Source organism: Pseudophryne corroboree, chromosome 6 (assembly GCF_028390025.1).
Source record: "Pseudophryne corroboree isolate aPseCor3 chromosome 6, aPseCor3.hap2, whole genome shotgun sequence".
In the NCBI taxonomy this organism is placed as follows: domain Eukaryota; kingdom Metazoa; phylum Chordata; class Amphibia; order Anura; family Myobatrachidae; genus Pseudophryne; species Pseudophryne corroboree.
Window position 1 is genome coordinate 300,784,534 of NC_086449.1, and position 19,341 is coordinate 300,803,874.

The 19,341-nt window shown below is 48.1% G+C and overlaps 1 protein-coding gene across 5 annotated transcripts in view; it reads right to left on the reverse strand.

The window, feature by feature from the left end:
* The window catches only part of SLTM (SAFB like transcription modulator), a 312,645-nt gene that overhangs the window by 83,151 nt on the left and 210,153 nt on the right, over nucleotides 1-19,341 (reverse strand). The window lies entirely within an intron of this gene.

The window sequence follows — 19,341 nt, forward strand, 5'->3', positions numbered from 1 at the left end:
CAGCAAAAAAAAAAAAAAAAAAAAAAAAAAAAAAGCAGTAACTGTCTGGAACTAGAGATGTGTTAGTTCGGATTTACAAAAAAGCGCAGTTAAAGCGCTGCGGAATACGTGTGCGCTATATTAGTAACTAATAATAATTTTACCCGGATCTCAAAAAGGACATCTTATTGGCTCTCGGATGTCACATGTTTTGGATAGCCAATAAAAAAAAAATCTGGATAAAACTGAACGTGCGTTAATTTTGGCATTAAAAAACAATTAAATCCAAACCAGCACTATCTGAAAGAAACCATGTTGCCATGCACGGGGAGCACATACAATTAGATTTTTTTTCTGTGCAGAGCAAATACTGGCTGCTTTTGTATGTAGCCCACTTTATATTTACACTGCAGTTTAGATTTCATTTTGATTACGCCACACCCAAAGACTAAATCTGCATGTTACATCTGCCCCACCTGCAGTGCAACATGGTTTTGCACAGTTGCTTGTTTTTCTTCTTTACTTACAAACATGAATCAGGCCCCATGTAAAAAACCACCACCACTCAGTTCAAAGCCTTCATGGGAGTACATAGAAGGTTGGAGTAGATGCGGGCAATATTGTAATCAGTGGCCAATGACAAGTTTTGAAAGGTTGGGTGGACGTTAATCAATCTTTTGTGCATAATATCTTTAAGCCTCTGTGCAGTGGTAGCTTTTTAAAGGTGTTGCGGGAGTATTTGGTAGTCTCTTAAATACAGATTTTCTCCTTTAAAATCTCACTCATTAAGTCCCCAAACACATTGTATCATCTATTTAGGTGCTTCAAGTTTGTCAGCAGGAAAACGTACTAGTAATCATATTCAAAGTGTTGACAGAGGGCATTATCCCTAAATTATTACACCCAAATGGAGTAGGTTTAATTAGCCTTGGGTTGAGTCTGTTCAGATGGGTAAAATGCCGCAGTTCACGCTCATTCCTGTTCGCACCTCTGGAGTGAAAGGACTGCTACTCAATTCGTGGATAGCTGAATCTTCCCATACATAGTTAAGTACTAGGATAGTGTCGTCTTTATACAAAGTTTTTAGATGTAAAGTAGAAATAACCGGTCTCCAAAAATCGACTAATCTTTACATGTACAGATGTAGCCAGCGTCCTCTATCCCATGGCTCGGGCATAGTTGACGCGGGTTTGACGTACTACGCCGGACAGCGATTATTGGCAGCCTCTATGCATTCCTATGGACGTGTGCCTCACAGGCACACTAGCTGCATTAGTTTTGTTGCGACTAGGATATCTGGTGGCAAAGCTAAGCGCTGCTACATCTGTATTTCATGGCTCTAATAAATAAATGCCACTGTTTTAATAAACTGTCTGTCCTTCATACTTTTGGTTTATGAAGTGGAGTTGCCCATTCTCAAAGTTGGTGCTTGAGAATTATGTTTTTGGATTATGTGCAAAGCTTTCCCATATTAAGAATCAGTGAACACTGTGTGGTTTGATTTCCAATTCTGTACGAAGAGTGGCAGGTAAAAGAGCAACCAGCAGCACTCCAGCTGTGGAACTATAAATCTCAGTCTCCCCTAACAGAGCACCTGTGGCAGAGCATGCACAGTTGTATAGTAGCACAGCCTATGGAAGTTACCTATGAAACTTTTTAAAACTACATATTTTAAATAAGAATTTACTTACCGATAATTCTATTTCTCGGAGTCCGTAGTGGATGCTGGGGTTCCTGAAAGGACCATGGGGAATAGCGGCTCCGCAGGAGACAGGGCACAAAAAGTAAAGCTTTACGATCAGGTGGTGTGTACTGGCTCCTCCCCCTATGACCCTCCTCCAAGCCTCAGTTAGGTACTGTGCCCGGACGAGCGTACACAATAAGGAAGGATTTTGAATCCCGGGTAAGACTCATACCAGCCACACCAATCACACTGTACAACCTGTGATCTGAACCCAGTTAACAGTATGATAACAGCGGAGCCTCTGAAAAGATGGCTCACAACAATAATAACCCGATTTTTGTAACTATGTACAAGTATTGCAGACAATCCGCACTTGGGATGGGCGCCCAGCATCCACTACGGACTCCGAGAAATAGAATTATCGGTAAGTAAATTCTTATTTTCTCTATCGTCCTAGTGGATGCTGGGGTTCCTGAAAGGACCATGGGGATAATACCAAAGCTCCCAAACGGGCGGGAGAGTGCGGATGACTCTGCAGCACCGAATGAGAGAACTCCAGGTCCTCCTTAGCCAGGGTATCAAATTTGTAGGATTTTACAAACGTGTTTGCCCCTGACTAAATAACCGCTCGGCAAAGTTGTAGAGCCGAGACCCCTCGGGCAGCCGCCCAAGATGAGCCCACCTTCCTTGTGGAATGGGCATTTACATATTTTGGCTGTGGCAGGCCTGCCACAGAATGTGCAAGCTGAATTGTATTACACATCCAACTAGCAATAGTCTGCTTAGAAGCAAGAGCACCCAGTTTGTTGGGTGCATACAGGATAACAGCAAGTCAGTTTTCCTGACTCCAGCCGTCCTGGAACATATTTTCAGGGCCCTGACAACATCTAGCAACTTGGAGTCCTCCAAGTCCCTAGTAGGTGCAAGGCACCACAATAAGCTGGTTCAGGTGAAACACTGACACCACCTTAGGGAGAGAACTGGGGACGAGTCCGCAGCTCTGCCCTGTCCGAATGGACAAACAGATATGGGCTTTTTTGAGAAAAAACCACCAATTTGACACTCGCCTGGTCCAGGCCAGGGCCAAGAGCATGGTCACTTTTCATGTGAGATGCTTCAAATCCACAGATTTGACTGGTTTTAAACCAATGTGATTTGAGGAATCCCAGAACTACGTTGAGATCCCACAGTGCCACTGGAGGCACAAAAGGGGGTTGTATATGCAATACTCCCTTGACAAACTTCTGGACTTCAGGAACTGAAGCCAATTCTTTCTGGAAGAAAATCGACAGGGCCGAAATTTGAACCTTAATGGACCCCAATTTGCGGCCCATAGACACTCCTGTTTGCAGGAAATGCAGGAAACGACCGAGTTGAAATTTCTTTGTGGGGCCATCCTGGCCTCACACCACGCAACATATTTTCGCCACATGTGGTGATAATGTTGTGCGGTCACCTCCTTTCTGGCTTTGACCAGGGTAGGAATGACCTCTTCCGGAATGCCTTTTTCCCTTAGGATCCGGCGTTCCACCGCCATGCCGACAAACGCAGCTGCGGTAAGTCTTGGAACAGACATGGTACTTGCTGAAGCAAATCCCTTCTTAGCAGCAGAGGCCATAAGACCTCTGTAAGCATCTCTTGAAGTTCCGGGTACCAAGTCCTTCTTGGCCAATCCGGAGCCATGAGTATAGTTCTTACTCCTCTACGTCTTATAATTCTCAGTACCTTAGGTATGAGAAGCAGAGGAGGGAACACATACACCGACTGGTACACCCACGGTGTTACCAGAACGTCCACAGCTATTGCCTGAGGGTCTCTTGACCTGGCGCAATACCTGTCCCGTTTTTTGTTCAGACGGGACGCCATCATGTCCACCTTTGGTATTTCCCAACGGTTTACAATCATGTGGAAAAAACTTCCCGATGAAGTTTCCACTCTCCCGGGTGGAGGTCGTGCCTGCTGAGGAAGTCTGCTTCCCAGTTTCCATTCCCGGGATGAAACACTGCTGACAGTGCTATCACATGATTTTCCGCCCAGCGAAAAGTCCTTGCAGTTTTTGCCATTGCCCTCCTGCTTCTTGTGTCGCCCTGTCTGTTTACGTGGGCGACTGCCGTGATTTTTTTCCCACTGGATCAATACCGGCTGACCTTGAAGCAGAGGTCTTGCTAAGCTTAGAGCATTATAAATTTACCCTTAGCTCCAGTATATTTATGTGGAGAAAAGTCTCCAGACTTGATCACACTCCCTGGAAATTTTTTCCTTGTGTGACTGCTCCCCAGCCTCTCGGGCTGGGCTCCGTGGTCACCAGCATCCAATCCTGAATGCCGAATCTGCGGCCCTCTAGAAGATGAGCACTCTATAACCACCACAGGAGAGACACCCTTGTCCTTGGATATAGGGTTATCCGCTGATGCATCTGAAGATGCGATCCGGACCATTTGTCCAGCAGATCCCACTGAAAAGTTCTTGCGTGAAATCTGCCGAATGGAATTGCTTCGTAGGAAGCCACCATTTTTACCAGGACCCTTGTGCAATGATGCACTGTTTTTAGGAGGTTCCTGACTAGCTCGGATAACTCCCTGGCTTTCTCTTCCGGGAGAAACACCTTTTTCTGGACTGTGTCCAGAATCATCCCTAGGCACAGCAGACGTGTCGTCGGGATCAGCTGCGATTTTGGAATATTTAGAATCCACCCGTGCTGTTGTAGCAGTATCCGAGATAGTGCTACTCCGACCTCCAACTGTTCCCTGGACTATGCCCTTATCAGGAGATCGTCCAAGTAAGGGATAATTAAGACGCCTTTTCTTCGAAGAAGAATCATCATTTCGGCCATTACCTTGGTAAAGACCCGGGGTGCCGTGGACAATCCAAACGGCAGCGTCTGAAACTGATAGTGACAGTTCTGCACCACGAACCTGAGGTACCCTTAGTGAGAAGGGCAAATTTGGGACATAGAGGTAAGCATCCCTGATGTCCCGGGACACTATATAGTCCCCTTCTTCCTGGTTCGTTATCACTGCTCTGAGTGACTCCATCTTGATTTGAACCTTTGTAAGTGTTCAAAATTTTTTTAGAATAAGTCTCACCTAGCCTTCTGGCTTCAGTACCACAATATAGTGTGGAATAATACCCCTTTTCTTGTAGTAGGAGAGGTAATTTAATTATCACCTGCTGGGAATACAGCTTGTGAATTTTTTCCCATACTGCCTCCTTGTCGGAGGGAGACCTTGGTAAAGCAGACTTCAGGAGCCTGCGAAGGGGAAACGTCTCGACATTCCAATCTGTACCCCTGGGATACTACTTGTAGGATCCAGGGGTCCTGTACGGTCTCAGCGCCATGCTGAGAACTTGTCAGAAGCGGTGGAACGCTTCTGTTCCTGGGAATGGGCTGCCTGCTGCAGTCTTCTTCCCTTTCCTCTATCCTTGGGCAGATATGATCTTATAGGGACGAAAGGACTGAGGCTGAAAAGACGGTGTCTTTTTCTGCAGAGATGTGACTTAGGGTAAAAACGGTGGATTTTCCAGCAGTTGCCGTGGCCACCAGGTCCGATGGACCGACCCCAAATAACTCCTCTTCCTTTATACGGCAATACACCTTTGTGCCGTTTGGAATCTGCATCACCTGACCACTGTCGTGTCCATAACATCTTCTGGCAGATATGGACATCGCATTTACTCTTGATGCCAGAGTGCAAATATCCCTCTGTGCATCTCGCATATATAGAAATGCATCCTTTAAATGCTCTATAGTCAATAAAATACTGTCCCTGTCAAGGGTATCAATATTTTTAGTCAGGGAATCCGACCAAGCCACCCCAGCTCTGCACATCCAGGCTGAGGCGATCGCTGGTCGCAGTATAACACCAGTATGTGTGTATATACTTTTTATGATATTTTCCAGCCTCCTGTCAGCTGGTCCTTGAGGACGGCCCTATCTATAGACGGTACCGCCACTTGTTTTGATAAGCGTGTGAGCGCCTTAGCCACCCTAAGGGGTGTTTCCCAACGCGCCCTAACTTCTGGCGGGAAAGGGTATACCGCCCCTAATTTTCTATCGGGGGGAACCCACGCATCATCACACACTTTATTTAATTTATCTGATTCAGGAAAAACTACGGTAGTTTTTTCACATCCCACATAATACCCTCTTTTGTGGTACTTGTAGTATCAGAAATATGTAACACCTCCTTCATTGCCTTTAACGTGTGGCCCTAATAAGGAATACGTTTGTTTATTCACCGTCGACACTGGATTCAGTGTCCCTGTCTGTGTCGACCGACTAAAGTAAACGGGCGTTTTAAAACCCCTGACGGTGTTTTTGAGACGTCTGGACCGGTACTAATTGTTTGTCGGCCGTCTCATGTCGTCAACCGACCTTGCAGCGTGTTGACATTATCACGTAATTCCCTAAATAAGCCATCCATTCCGGTGTCGACTCCCTAGAGAGTGACATCACCATTACAGGCAATTGCTCCGCCTCCTCACCAACATCGTCCTCATACATGTCGACACACACGTACCGACACACAGCACACACACAGGGAATGCTCTGATAGAGGACAGGACCCACTAGCCCTTTGGAGAGACAGAGGGAGAGTTTGCCAGCACACACCAAAAACGCTATAATTATATAGGGACAACCTTATATAAGTGTTTTCCCTTATAGCATCTTTATTATATATTTCTAACGCCAAATTAGTGCCCCCCCTCTCTGTTTTAACCCTGTTTCTGTAGTGCAGTGCAGGGGAGAGCCTGGGAGCCTTCCCTCCAGCCTTTCTGTGAGGGAAAATGGCGCTGTGTGCTGAGGAGATAGGCCCCGCCCCTTTTTCGGCGGCCTCGTCTCCCGCTCTTAACGGGTTCTGGCAGGGGTTAAATATCTCCATATAGCCTCCGGAGGCTATATGTGAGGTATTTTTAGCCAAAATAGGTTTTCATTTGCCTCCCAGGGCGCCCCCCTCCCAGCGCCCTGCACCCTCAGTGACTGCCGTGTGAAGTGTGCTGAGAGGAAAATGGCGCACAGCTGCAGTGCTGTGCGCTACCTTTAGAAGACTGAGGAGTCTTCTGCCGCCGATTCTGGACCTCTTCTTACTTCAGCATCTGCAAGGGGGCCGGCGGCAAGGCTCCGGTGACCATCCAGGCTGTACCTGTGATCGTCCCTCTGGAGCTGATGTCCAGTAGCCAAGAAGCCAATCCATCCTGCACGCAGGTGAGTTCACTTCTTCTCCCCTAAGTCCCTCGTTGCAGTGATCCTGTTGCCAGCAGGACTCACTGTAAAATAAAAAACCTAAGCTAAACTTTTCTAAGCAGCTCTTTAGGAGAGCCACCTAGATTGCACCCTTCTCGGCCGGGCACAAAAATCTAACTGAGGCTTGGAGGAGGGTCATAGGGGGAGGAGCCAGTACACACCACCTGATCGTAAAGCTTTACTTTTTGTGCCCTGTCTCCTGCGGAGCCGCTATTCCCCATGGTCCTTTCAGGAACCCCAGCATCCACTAGGACGATAGAGAAATATAGATGTTTTATCCAGAGGATGTCAGTTAAACCACACCAGAAAAAGGAAACTTTTTTTTGTTTTTCAAATAAAATAAAAAAGGTCCTAAAAAAAATTGTCCGTGCCACTTTAAAGCAGATAGGGGTTTTATAATGTGAGGTATATATGGTGGTGTAACGTACAGGTGATTTTTGGTTGTTCTTTCTAAAAGAACCAAAAATATAAAATCAAAATACGAACACCGCTTTCACACCAAAATCCTAAGTGTTCAAAATCCCAGGTCAGACCCCTTTCAGACCTCAGCTCTGACCCAGGTTTGCACCATTTACACTGCTGCATTGAAATTGGTCTGCCAGCATCTTGAAAACATCTCCCAAGGGGATGCGGTCGGGATCCCGACAGTCAGAATACAGATGCCGGGATCCTGACCACAGCTATTCCCACTTGTCGCTGTCCACAACACCCATAGGGGTCAATTCAATTCGGCAACTTGTGAATAGCGCCGGGAATTAGCTCCCGACGGTATTCAATTCAGCCGCTAGTTACCCGCAATTGTCGGGAATTCTTCTCTCATCCCCGGGGGATGAGAGAAGAAACCCGACAAAAGTGCTGCCTCGCGGCCGGCGCGAGGCTGATTCTGTCGGGAATCAGCCTCGCGCCGGGGAGTTAAGTCGGAGAATGCCCGTTCTCCCGACAATTCAACCTGTTTAGTCGGCGAGAACGGGACATCGCCGACTTAACTGGAGCTGAATTGAATAGCGTCGGGAGCTAATTCCCGGCGCTATTCATAAGTTGCCGAATTGAATTGACCCCATAGAGTGGGAATACAATCTGTGGTGAACACAGTGACCACCAAGGCCACAAAGGGTTTCGTTGCGCTTGCCCCCGCTAGCATTCTGGTGGTCAGAATCCCGGCATCTGTATTCATAGCCAACCCCTCTCAAGTGCCAGAGAGGAGTATCTCCCTATGTTGTGAACAGGACCCAGATCACATGACCGGGGTTACTAGTTCACACTGCCCCTTAACAGTGGGCCTTCCCAGGATCAACCCTGCAAGCTACCAGAGTTAGATTCCAGATAACTGGACCCCTTTCCCACCGAGCCAAAACCAGGGTTAACCCGGTTCGAAGTGGTGGTGTTAAAGGTGTAAGACCGTTTCCTACACTATGCACAAACAAGCAAACCACACATTAACATTACACAAACTGTCACACTTTTCTGAACATATATGTTATAGGGAAAACTGGGCTGTGGGCAGAATCATACTACAATTACTATGAAAAATGTACTTCACATGTCACAGTGCATGATAAACCCTGAAATGTGTTAAAGATGAATTTTCCAAATTAAATCAAGAGGTGCAGGTTCTACATATCTAATATACCATGCAATGTCCACAGATGATCATGAGAGGTCATAAACACAAAACTGCTCCCAATTCACCACAAAGTGAAGTAAAAAAATAAGATTTTACTCACCGGTAAATCTATTTCTCGTAGTCCGTAGTGGATGCTGGGAACTCCGTAAGGACCATGGGGAATAGACGGGCTCAGCAGGAGACTGGGCACTCTAAAAGAAAGATTAGGTACTATATGGTGTGCACTGGCTCCTCCCTCTATGCCCCTCCTCCAGACCTCAGTTAGGATACTGTGCCCGGAAGAGCGGACACAATAAGGAAGGATTTTGAATCCCGGGTAAGACTCATACCAGCCACACCAATCACACCGTATAACTCGTGATACTATACCCAGTTAACAGTATGAAATATAACTGAGCCTCTCAACAGATGGCTCAACAATAACCCTTTAGTTAGGCAATAACTATATACAAGTATTGCAGACAATCCGCACTTGGGATGGGCGCCCAGCATCCACTACGGACTACGAGAAATAGATTTACCGGTGAGTAAAATCTTATTTTCTATGACGTCCTAGTGGATGCTGGGAACTCCGTAAGGACCATGGGGATTATACCAAAGCTCCCAAACGGGCGGGAGAGTGCGGATGACTCTGCAGCACCCAATGAGAGAACTCAAGGTCCTCCTCAGCCAGGGTATCAAATTTGTAGAATTTAGCAAACGTGTTTGCCCCTGACCAAGTTGCAGCTCGGCAAAGTTGTAAAGCCGAGACCCCTCGGGCAGCCGCCCAAGATGAGCCCACTTTCCTCCTGGAATGGGCTGTTACTGATTTAGGATGCGGCAATCCAGCCGCAGAATGCTCCAGGTGAATTGTGCTACAAATTCAGCGAACAATAGTCTGCTTAGAAGCAGGAGCACCTATTTTGTTGGGTGCCTACAGGATAAAAAACGAGTCAGTTTTCCTGACTCCAGCCGTCCTGGAAATATAAATTTTTAAGGCCCTGACTACGTCCAGTAACTTGGAATCTTCCAAGTCCCTAGTAGCCGCAGGCACTACATTAGGTTGATTCAAGTGAAAAGCTGATACCACCTTAGGGAGAAACTGGGGACGAGTCCTCAATTCTGCCCTATCCATATGGAAAATCAGATAAGGGCTTTTACATGACAAAGCCGCCAATTCTGACACACGCCTGGCCGAAGCCAAGGCCAACAACATGACCACTTTCCACGTGAGATATTTCAAATCCACAGTTTTAAGTGGCTCAAACCAATGTGATTTTAAGAAACTCAACACCACGTTGAGATCCCAAGGTGCCACAGAAGGCACAAAAAAGGGGCTGAATATGTAGCACTCCCTTTACAAATGTCTGAACTCCATGCAGTGAAGCCAGTTCTTTCTGGAAGAAAATCGAGAGAGCCGAAATCTGGACCTTAATGGAACCCAAAATTAGGCCCATAGTCACTCCTGACTGTAGGAAGTGCAGAAAACGAACCAGCTGAAATTCCTCTGTTGGGGCCTTCCTGGCCTCACACCACGCAACATATTTTCGCCAAATACGGTGATAATGGTTTGCGGTTACTTCTTTCCTGGCTTTTATCAGCGTAGGAATGACTTCCTCCGGAATGCCCTTTTGCTTTAGGATCCGGAATTCAACCGCCATGCCGTCCAACGCAGCCGCGGTAAGTCTTGGAACAGACAGGGCCCCTGCTGTAGCAGATCCTGTCTGAGCGGTAGAGGCCATGGGTCCTCTGATATTATTTCTTGAAGTTCTGGGTACCAAGCTCGTCTTGGCCCATCCGGAACCACGAGTATCGTTCTTACTCCTCGTTTTCTTATTATTCTCAGTACCTTTGGTATGAGAGGCAGAGGAGGGAATACATAAACCGACTGGTACACCCACGGTGTCACTAGAGCGTCCACAGCTATTGTCTGAGGGTCCCTTGACCTGGCGCAATATCTAGTTTTTTGTTTAGGCGGGACGCCATCATGTCCACCTGTGGCCTTTCCCAACGGTTTACCAACAGTTGGAAGACTTCTGGATGAAGTCCCCACTCTCCCGGGTGTCGGTCGTGTCTGCTGAGGAAGTCTGCTTCCCAGTTGTCCACTCCCGGAATGAACACTGCTGACAGTGCTAAGATGTGATTTTCCGCCCATCGGAGAATCCTTGTGGCTTCTGCCATCGCCATCCTGCTTCTTGTGCCGCCCTGTCGGTTTACATGGGCGACTGCCGTGATGTTGTCTGATTGGATCAGTACCGGCTGGTTTTGAAGCAGAGGCCTTGCCAGACTTAGGGCATTGTAAATGGCCCTCAGTTCCAGAATATTTATGTGTAGGAACGACTCCTGACTTGACCAAAGTCCTTGGAAATTTCTTCCCTGTGTGACTGCCCCCCAGCCTCGAAGGCTGGCATCCGTGGTTTACCAGGACCCAGTCCTGTATGCCGAATCTGTGGCCCTCTTGAAGATGAGCACTCTGCAGGCACCACAGTAGAGATACCCTGGTCCTTGGAGACAGGGTTATCAGCCGATGCATCCGAAAATGCGATTCCGACCACTTGTCCAAGAGGTCCCACTGAAAAGGTTCTTGCATGGAACCTGCCGAATGGAATTTTGCTTCGTAAGAAGCTACCATTTTTCCCAGGACTCGTGTGCAGTGATGCACCGATACCCGTTTTGGTTTCAGGAGGTCTCTGACTAGAGATGACAGCTCCTTGGCTTTCTCCTGCGGGAGAAACACTTTTTTTCTGTTCTGTGTCCAGAACCATCCCCAGGAACAGCAGGCGTGTGGTAGGAACCAGCTGTGACTTTGGAATGTATAGAATCCATCCGTGCTGTTGTAGCACTTCCCGAGATAGTGCTACTCCGACCAACAACTGCTCCATGGACCTCGCCTTTATAAGGAGATCGTCCAAGTACGGGATAATTAAAAACTCCCTTTTTTCGAAGGAGTATCATCATTTCTGCCATTACCTTGGTAAATACTCTCGGTGCCGTGGACAGTCCAAACGGCAGCGTTTGGAATTGGTAATGGCAATCCTGTACCACAAATCTGAGGTACTCCTGGTGAGGATGGTAAATGGGGACATGTAGGTAAGCATCCTTGATGTCCAGGGATACCATGTAATCCCCCTCCTCCAGGCTTGCAATAACCGCCCTGAGCGATTCCATCTTAAACTTGAATTTTTTTATGTATGTGTTCAAGGACTTCAAATTTAAAATGGGTCTCACCGAACCGTCCGGTTTCGGTACCACAAACAGTGTGGAATAGTAACCCCGTCCTTGTTGAAGTAGGGGCACCTTGACTATCACCTGCTGGGAATACAGCTTGTGAATTGCCTCTAGCACAGCCTCCCTGCCTGAGGGAGTTGTCGGCAAGGCAGATTTGAGGACACGGCGGGGGGGAGACGCCTCGAATTCCAGCCTGTACCCCTGAGATACTACTTGAAGGATCCAGGGATCCACCTGTAAGCGAGCCCACTAAATCGCTGAAATTTTTTAGGCGGCCCCCCACCGTACCTGGCTACGCCTGTGGAGCCTTCGCGTCATGCGGTGGACTCAGAGGAAGCGGGGGAAGAATTTTGATTCTGGGAACTGGCTGACTGGTGCAGCTTTTTCCCACTTCCCTCGTCTCTGTGCAGAAAGGAAGGGCCTTTGACCCGCTTGCTTTTCTGAAGCCGAAAGGACTGTACCTGATAATACAGTGCTTTCTTAGGCTGTGAGGAAACCTGAGGTAACATTTTTTCTTCCCAGCTGTTGCTGTGGATACGAGGTCCCAGAGACCATCCCCAAACAATTCCTCACCCTTATAAGGCTCTATGTGCCTTTTAAAGTCAGCATCACCTGTCCAGTGTCGGGTCTCTAATACCCTCCTGACAGAATGGACATTGCATTAATTCTGGATGCCAGCCGGCAAAATATCCCTCTGTGCATCCCTCATATATAAGACGACGTCTTATGTTCGCAAAATAGTATCCCTGTTTGACAGGGTTACAGACCACGCTGCAGCAGCACTATCTGCAGGTCTCAGTCTAGTACCTGAGTGTGTAAATACAGACTTCAGGATAGCCTCCTGCTTTTTATCAGCAGGTACCTTCAAAGTGGCCGTATCCTAAGACGGCAGTGCCACCTTTTATGACAAACGTGTGAGCGCCTTATTCACCCTAGGGGATATCTCCCAGCGTAACTTATCCTCTGGCGGGAAGAGGTACGCCATCAGTAACTTTTTAGAAATGACCAGTTTCTTATCGGGGGAACCCACGCTTTTTCACACTTCATTCACTCATTTGATGTGAGAACAAAACACTGCCTGCTTTTTCTCCCCAAACATAAAACCCTTTTTTAGTGGTACTTGGGTTAATGTCAGAAATTTGTAACACTTTTTTTTATTGCCGGGATCATGTAACGGATGTTCCTAGTGGATTGTGTATATGTCTCAACCTCGTCGACACTGGAGTCAGACTCTGTGTCGACATCTGTCTGCCATCTGAGGGAGCGGGCGTTTTTGAGCCCCTGATGGCCTTTGAGACGCCTGGGCAGGCGCGGGCTGAGAAGCCGGCTGTCCCATAGCTGTTACGTCATCCAGCCTTTTATGTAAGGAGTTGACACTGTCGGTTAATACCTTCCACCTATCCATCCACTCTGGTGTCGGCCCACAGGGGGCGACATCCCATTTATCGGCATCTGCTCCGCCTCCACATAAGCCTCCTCATCAAACATGTCGACACAGCCGAACCGACACACCGCACACACACAGGGAATGCTCTGACTGAGGACAGGACCCCACACAGCCCTTAGGGGAGACAGAGAGAGAGTATGCCAGCACACACCAGAGCGCTATATAATGTAGGGATAAACACTATCACTGAGTGAATTTTCCCCAATAGCTGCTTGTATAAACAATATTGCGCCTAAATTTAGTGCCCCCCCCCCTCTCTTTTTAACCCTTTGAGCCTGAAAACTACAGGGGAGAGCCTGGGGAGCTGTCTTCCAGCTACACTGTGAAGAGAAAATGGCGCCAGTGTGCCGAGGGAGATAGCTCCGCCCCTTTTTCGCGGACTTTTCTCCCGCTTTTTATGGATTCTGGCAGGGGTAATTATCACATATATAGCCTCTGGGGCTATATATTATGATTATTTTGCCAGCCAAGGTGTTTTTATTGCTGCTCAGGGCGCCCCCCCCCCCCAGCGACCGGAGTGTGAAGTGTGTATGAGGAGCAATGGCGCACAGCTGCAGTGCTGTGCGCTACCTTGGTGAAGACTGAAGTCTTCTGCCGCCGATTTTCCGGACCATCTTCATGCTTCTGGCTCTGTAAGGGGGACGGCGGCGCGGCTCCGGGAACGAACACCAAGGACGGGTCCTGCGGTCGATCCCTCTGGAGCTAATGGTGTCCAGTAGCCTAAGAAGCCCAAGCTAGCTGCAAGCAGGTGGGTTCGCTTCTTCTCCCCTTAGTCCCTCGTTGCAGTGAGCCTGTTGCCAGCAGGTCTCACTGTAAAATAAAAAACCTAACATATATACTTTCTTTCTAGGAGCTCAGGAGAGCCCCTAGTGTGCATCCAGCTTGGCCGGGCACAGAAATCTAACTGAGGTCTGTAGGAGGGGCATAGAGGGAGGAGCCAGTGCACACCAGATAGTACCTAATGTTCTTTTAGAGTGCCCAGTCTCCTGCGGAGCCCGTCTATTCTCCATGGACCTTACGGAGTTCCCAGCATCCACTAGGACGTCAGAGAAATAAGATTTTACTCACCGGTAAATCTATTTCTCGTAGTCCGTAGTGGATGCTGGGGACACCGTAAGGACCATGGGGAATAGACGGGCTCCGCAGGAGACTGGGCACTCTAAGAAAGATTTAGTACTACTGGTGTGCACTGGCTCCTCCCTCTATGCACCTCCTCCAGACCTCAGTTAAGGAAACTGTGCCCGGAAGAGCTGACAATAGGAAAGGATTTTGGAATCCAGGGTAAGACTCATACCAGCCACACCAATCACACCGTATAACTTGTGATAAACTTACCCAGTCAACAGTATGAACAACAGATCATCAACAATGGATGCCCACATAACATAACCCTTTATTAAGCAATAACAATGTACACGTATTGCAGAAAGTCCGCACTTGGGACGGGCGCCCAGCATCCACTACGGACTACGAGAAATAGATTTACCGGTAAGTAAAATCTTATTTTCTCTGACGTCCTAGTGGATGCTGGGGACTCCGTAAGGACCATGGGGATTATACCAAAGCTCCCAAACGGGCGGGAGAGTGCGGATGACTCTGCAGCACCGAATGGGCAAACACAAGGTCCTCCTCAGCCAGGGTATCAAACTTGTAGAACTTAGCAAATGTGTTTGAACCCGACCAAGTAGCTGCTCGGCACAGCTGTAATGCCGAGACCCCTCGGGCAGCCGCCCAAGAAGAGCCCACTTTCCTTGTGGAATGGGCTTTCACCGATTTTGGATGCGGCAATCCAGCCGCAGAATGAGCCTGCTGAATCGTGCTACAGATCCAGCGAGCAATGGTTTGCTTTGAAGCAGGAGCACCTAGCTTGTTGGATGCATACAGGATAAACAGCGAGTCAGTCTTCCTGACTCCAGCCGTCCTGGCTACATAGATCTTCAAAGCCCTGACTACATCAAGCAACTTGGAATCTTTCAAGTCACGAGTAGCCGCAGGCACCACAATAGGTTGGTTCAAATGAAAAGATGACACCACCTTCGGCAGAAATTGCGGAAGAGTCCGTAATCCTGCCCTGTCCATATGGAAAACCAGATAGGGGCTTTTACATGACAAAGCCGCCAATTCTGACACACGCCTAGCCGAAGCTAAGGCCAATAGTATGACCACCTTCCACGTGAGATACTTTAGCTCCACGGTCTTAAGTGGCTCAAACCAGTGGGATTTCAGGAAACCCAACACCACGTTGAGATCCCAAGGTGCCACAAAAGGGGGCTGAATATGCAGCACTCCCTTAAACGTCTGAACTTCAGGAAGAGAAGCCAGTTCCTTTTGAAAGAAAATGGATAGGGCCGAAATCTGGACCCCAACTTCAGGCCCATAGTCACTCCAGACTGTAGGAAGTGTAGGAACCGGCCCAGCTGGCATTCCTCTGTAGGGGCCTTCCTGGCCTCACACCAGGCAACATATTTTCGCCAAATACGGTGATAGTGTCTTGCTGTCACGTCCTTCCTAGCCTTTATCAGCGTAGGAATAACTTCATCCGGAATGCCTTTCTCAGCTAGTATCCTGCGTTCAACCGCCATGCCGTCAAACGCAGCCACGGTAAGTCTTGGAACAGACAGGGCCCCTGTTGCAACAGGTCCTGTCTGAGAGGCAGAGGCCATGGGTCCTCTGTGAGCATTTCTTGCAGTTCCGGGTACCAAGTCCTTCTTGGCCAATCCGGAACAATGAGTATTGTTCTCACTCCTCTTTCTTACGATTCTCAGCACCTTGGGTATGAGAGGAAGAGGAGGAAACACATAGACCGACTGGAACACCCACGGTGTTACCAGTGAGTCCACAGCTATCGCCTGGGGGTCTCTTGACCTGGCGCAATACCTTTGTAGCTTTTTGTTGAGGCGGGACGCCATCATGTCCACCTGTGGCAGTTCCCATCGATTTGTAATCTGAGTGAAGACTTCGTGAAGAAGTCCCCACTCTCCCGGGTGGAGGTCGTGCCTGCTGAGGAAGTCTGCTTCCCAGTTGTCCACTCCCGCAATGAACACTGCTGACAGTGCTTGCACGTGATTCTCCGCCCAACGAAGAATCCTGGTGGCTTCCGCCATCGCCACTCTGCTTCTTGTGCCGCCCTGGCGGTTTACATGAGCCACTGCGGTGATGTTGTCTGACTGAATCAGCACCGGTTGGTTGCGAAGCAGAGGCTCCGCTTGACTCAGGGCGTTGTATATGGCCCTTAGTTCCAGGATATTTATGTGCAGACAAGCCTCCTGACTTGACCACAACCCTTGGAAGTTTATTCCCTGAGTGACTGCCCCCCATCCTCGGAGGCTCGCATCCGTGGTCACCAGGACCCAGTCCTGTATGCCGAACCTGCGGCCCTCGAGAAGGTGAGCACTGCAGCGATGCACCGACACCTGTTTCGGTTTTAAGAGGACTCTGACTAGAGTCATGAGCTCCTGAGCCTTCTCCGCCGGGAGAAACACCTTCTTTCTGGTCTGTGTCCAGAATCATGCCCAGAAAAGGCAGACGCGTTGTAGGAATCAGCTGCGACTTTGGGATATTCAGAATCCAGCCGTGCTGTTGCAACACTTCCTGAGAGTGTGCTACGCTGATCAGCAACTGCTCTGGACCTCGCCTTTATGAGGAGATCGTCCAAGTATGGGATAATTGTGACTCCTTGCTTTCGAAGGAGCACCATAATTTCCGCCATTACCTTGGTAAATATTCTCGGTGCCGTGTAGAGCCCAAACGGCAATGTCTGGAATTGTTAATGACAGTCCTGTACCACAAATCTGAGGTACTCCTGATGAGGTAGATAAATGGGGACATGCAAGTAAGCATCCTTGATGTCCAGAGACACCATAAAATCCCCCTCTTCCAGGCTTGCAATGACCGCTCTGAGCGATTCCATTTTGAACTTGAATCTTTTCAGATAAATGTTCAGGGACTTTAAATTCAATATGGGTCTGACCGAACCGTCCGGTTTCGGTACCACAAACATTGTGGAATAGTATCCCCTTCCTTGTTGAAGGAGGGGAACCTTTACCACCACCTGCTGGAGATATATGTGAATTGCCGCTAACACTACTTCCCGTTCCATGGGGGAAGCTGGCAGGGCCGACTTGAGGTAACGGTGAGGGGGCATCACTTCGAATTCCAGCTTGTATCCCTGAGACACAATCTATAGAGCCCAGGGATCCACCTGTGAGCGAACCCACTGGTGGCTGAAATTTCGGAGACGCGCCCCCACCGCTCCTGGCTCCTGTGGAAGCCGGGGAGGACTTCTGTTCCTGGGAACTAGCTGTATGGTGCAGCTTCTTTCCTCTACCCCTGCCTCTGGCAAGAAAGGACGCACCTCTGACCTTCTTGCTTCTTTGTGATCGAAAGGACTGCATTTGTAATACGGTGCTCTCTTAGGCTGTGAGGGAATATATGGCAAAAATTTTGACTTCCCAGACGTAGCTGTGGAAACTAGGTCCGAGAGACTGTCCCCAAACAATTCCTCACCCTTATAAAGGTAAAACCTCCATGTGCTTTTTGGAGTCGGCATCACCTGTCCACTGCCGAGTCCACAGGACCCTCCTGGCAGAAATTGACATTGCATTAATTCTAGAGCCCAGTAGGCAAATGTCCCTCTGGGCATCCCTCATATATAGGACAGCGTCTTTTATATGCCCCAGGGTCAGTAAAAATAGGATTTTGGTACTTACCAGGTAAATCCTTTTCTTTGAATCCATAGGGGGCACTGGAGTACTCTTGGGATATGGACGGCTTAGCAGAACAAAGGCACTGAATATTTAAATTTAGAACTCTCCACCCCTCCATATCCCAGAGTACCTCAGTGTACGACCTCAGTGTTTTTTACTGAGCGAACAGGAACTATATAGAGAGGTTGACAATGGAGAATTCCTATAACATAACGGACAACCACAAAGTTGACCCATAACGTTACTGTCAACTAAACCGTTGACACCATAACCGATAGAACTTGATAATTTGAACCAATCGGTGAAAATGTGTTACCATAAGCTCCTCCGAGCTTAATACAACCCAGGTAAAACTGCTCTGGGTGGGCGTCCAGTGCCCCCTATGGATTCAAAGAAAAGGATTTACCTGGTAAGTACCAAAATCCTATTTTCTTTTTCATCCACTAGGGGTCACTGGAGTACTCTTGGGACGTACCAAAGCTTCCCTCGTGGGCGGGAGAGCTGTTTGACACCTGTAACAGTAGGCGGCCAAAGCTAGATGCTGATGCCGCAACCGTTTCATAACGTGTAAACGCGCACACACGTGTGCACTGAAGACTATGTAGCCGCGTCGTAGACGCTTCACGACCAGCTGATCATGACATTCCCACAGAACCTGTGGGATGAGCTATTACTGACGTAGGCGACTGTAACTTAGCCTTAAAGTAAACCTGACTTGTAGTCATTTTTATCCAACTGGATAATGTCTGCTGAGAAACTGGCTAACCCCAGTTGGCAGCATCCTAGATAACAAACAACGTATCCGTATTACGAACTGTAGACGTTCGGGACATATAGACGCGTAATGCGTGTACCACATTCAGAATTCTAGAATGTGCTGTCAACACAGGAACCACTATTGGTTTATTGATGTGAAAAATAAGAAATCGGAATTCGTCCGAAGTTCTGCTTTGTTATGAGAAAACCCAAATATGGTGGCTTGGAATACAAGGCACCCAAATGTGAACACAAAACCCTTGCCGAAGTTAAGGCTAGAAGAAAAACGTTTTCCAAGTTAGAAACTTAATCCCCATTTGTTGTAAGGGTTCAAAATATGAAAACTGTAAGAAATCTGAACCCAGCTTCCAGTCGCATGGCGCTGTAGATGGGATAAATGGAGGCTGCACTTTGATGACACCTTGTAGAAAGCTGTGTACCGACGCAATAGAGTCAAACGTCTTTGAAAATAAATTGACCACACAGATACCTGCACCCTTAGTGCAGATAAACGCAGTTTTCCATTCCACCCCGTGTGTAAAATAACAGAATACGGGTAACTTGAAAGATGAAGTCGGAACTTCCGAGCTTCACACCCACCTATATAGACACACGAAATTTTGTAATAATGAGCTGCCGTAAGCGGCTTCCTAGCTCGTAACATGGTTGGTATAACCGATACTGTAATGCCCT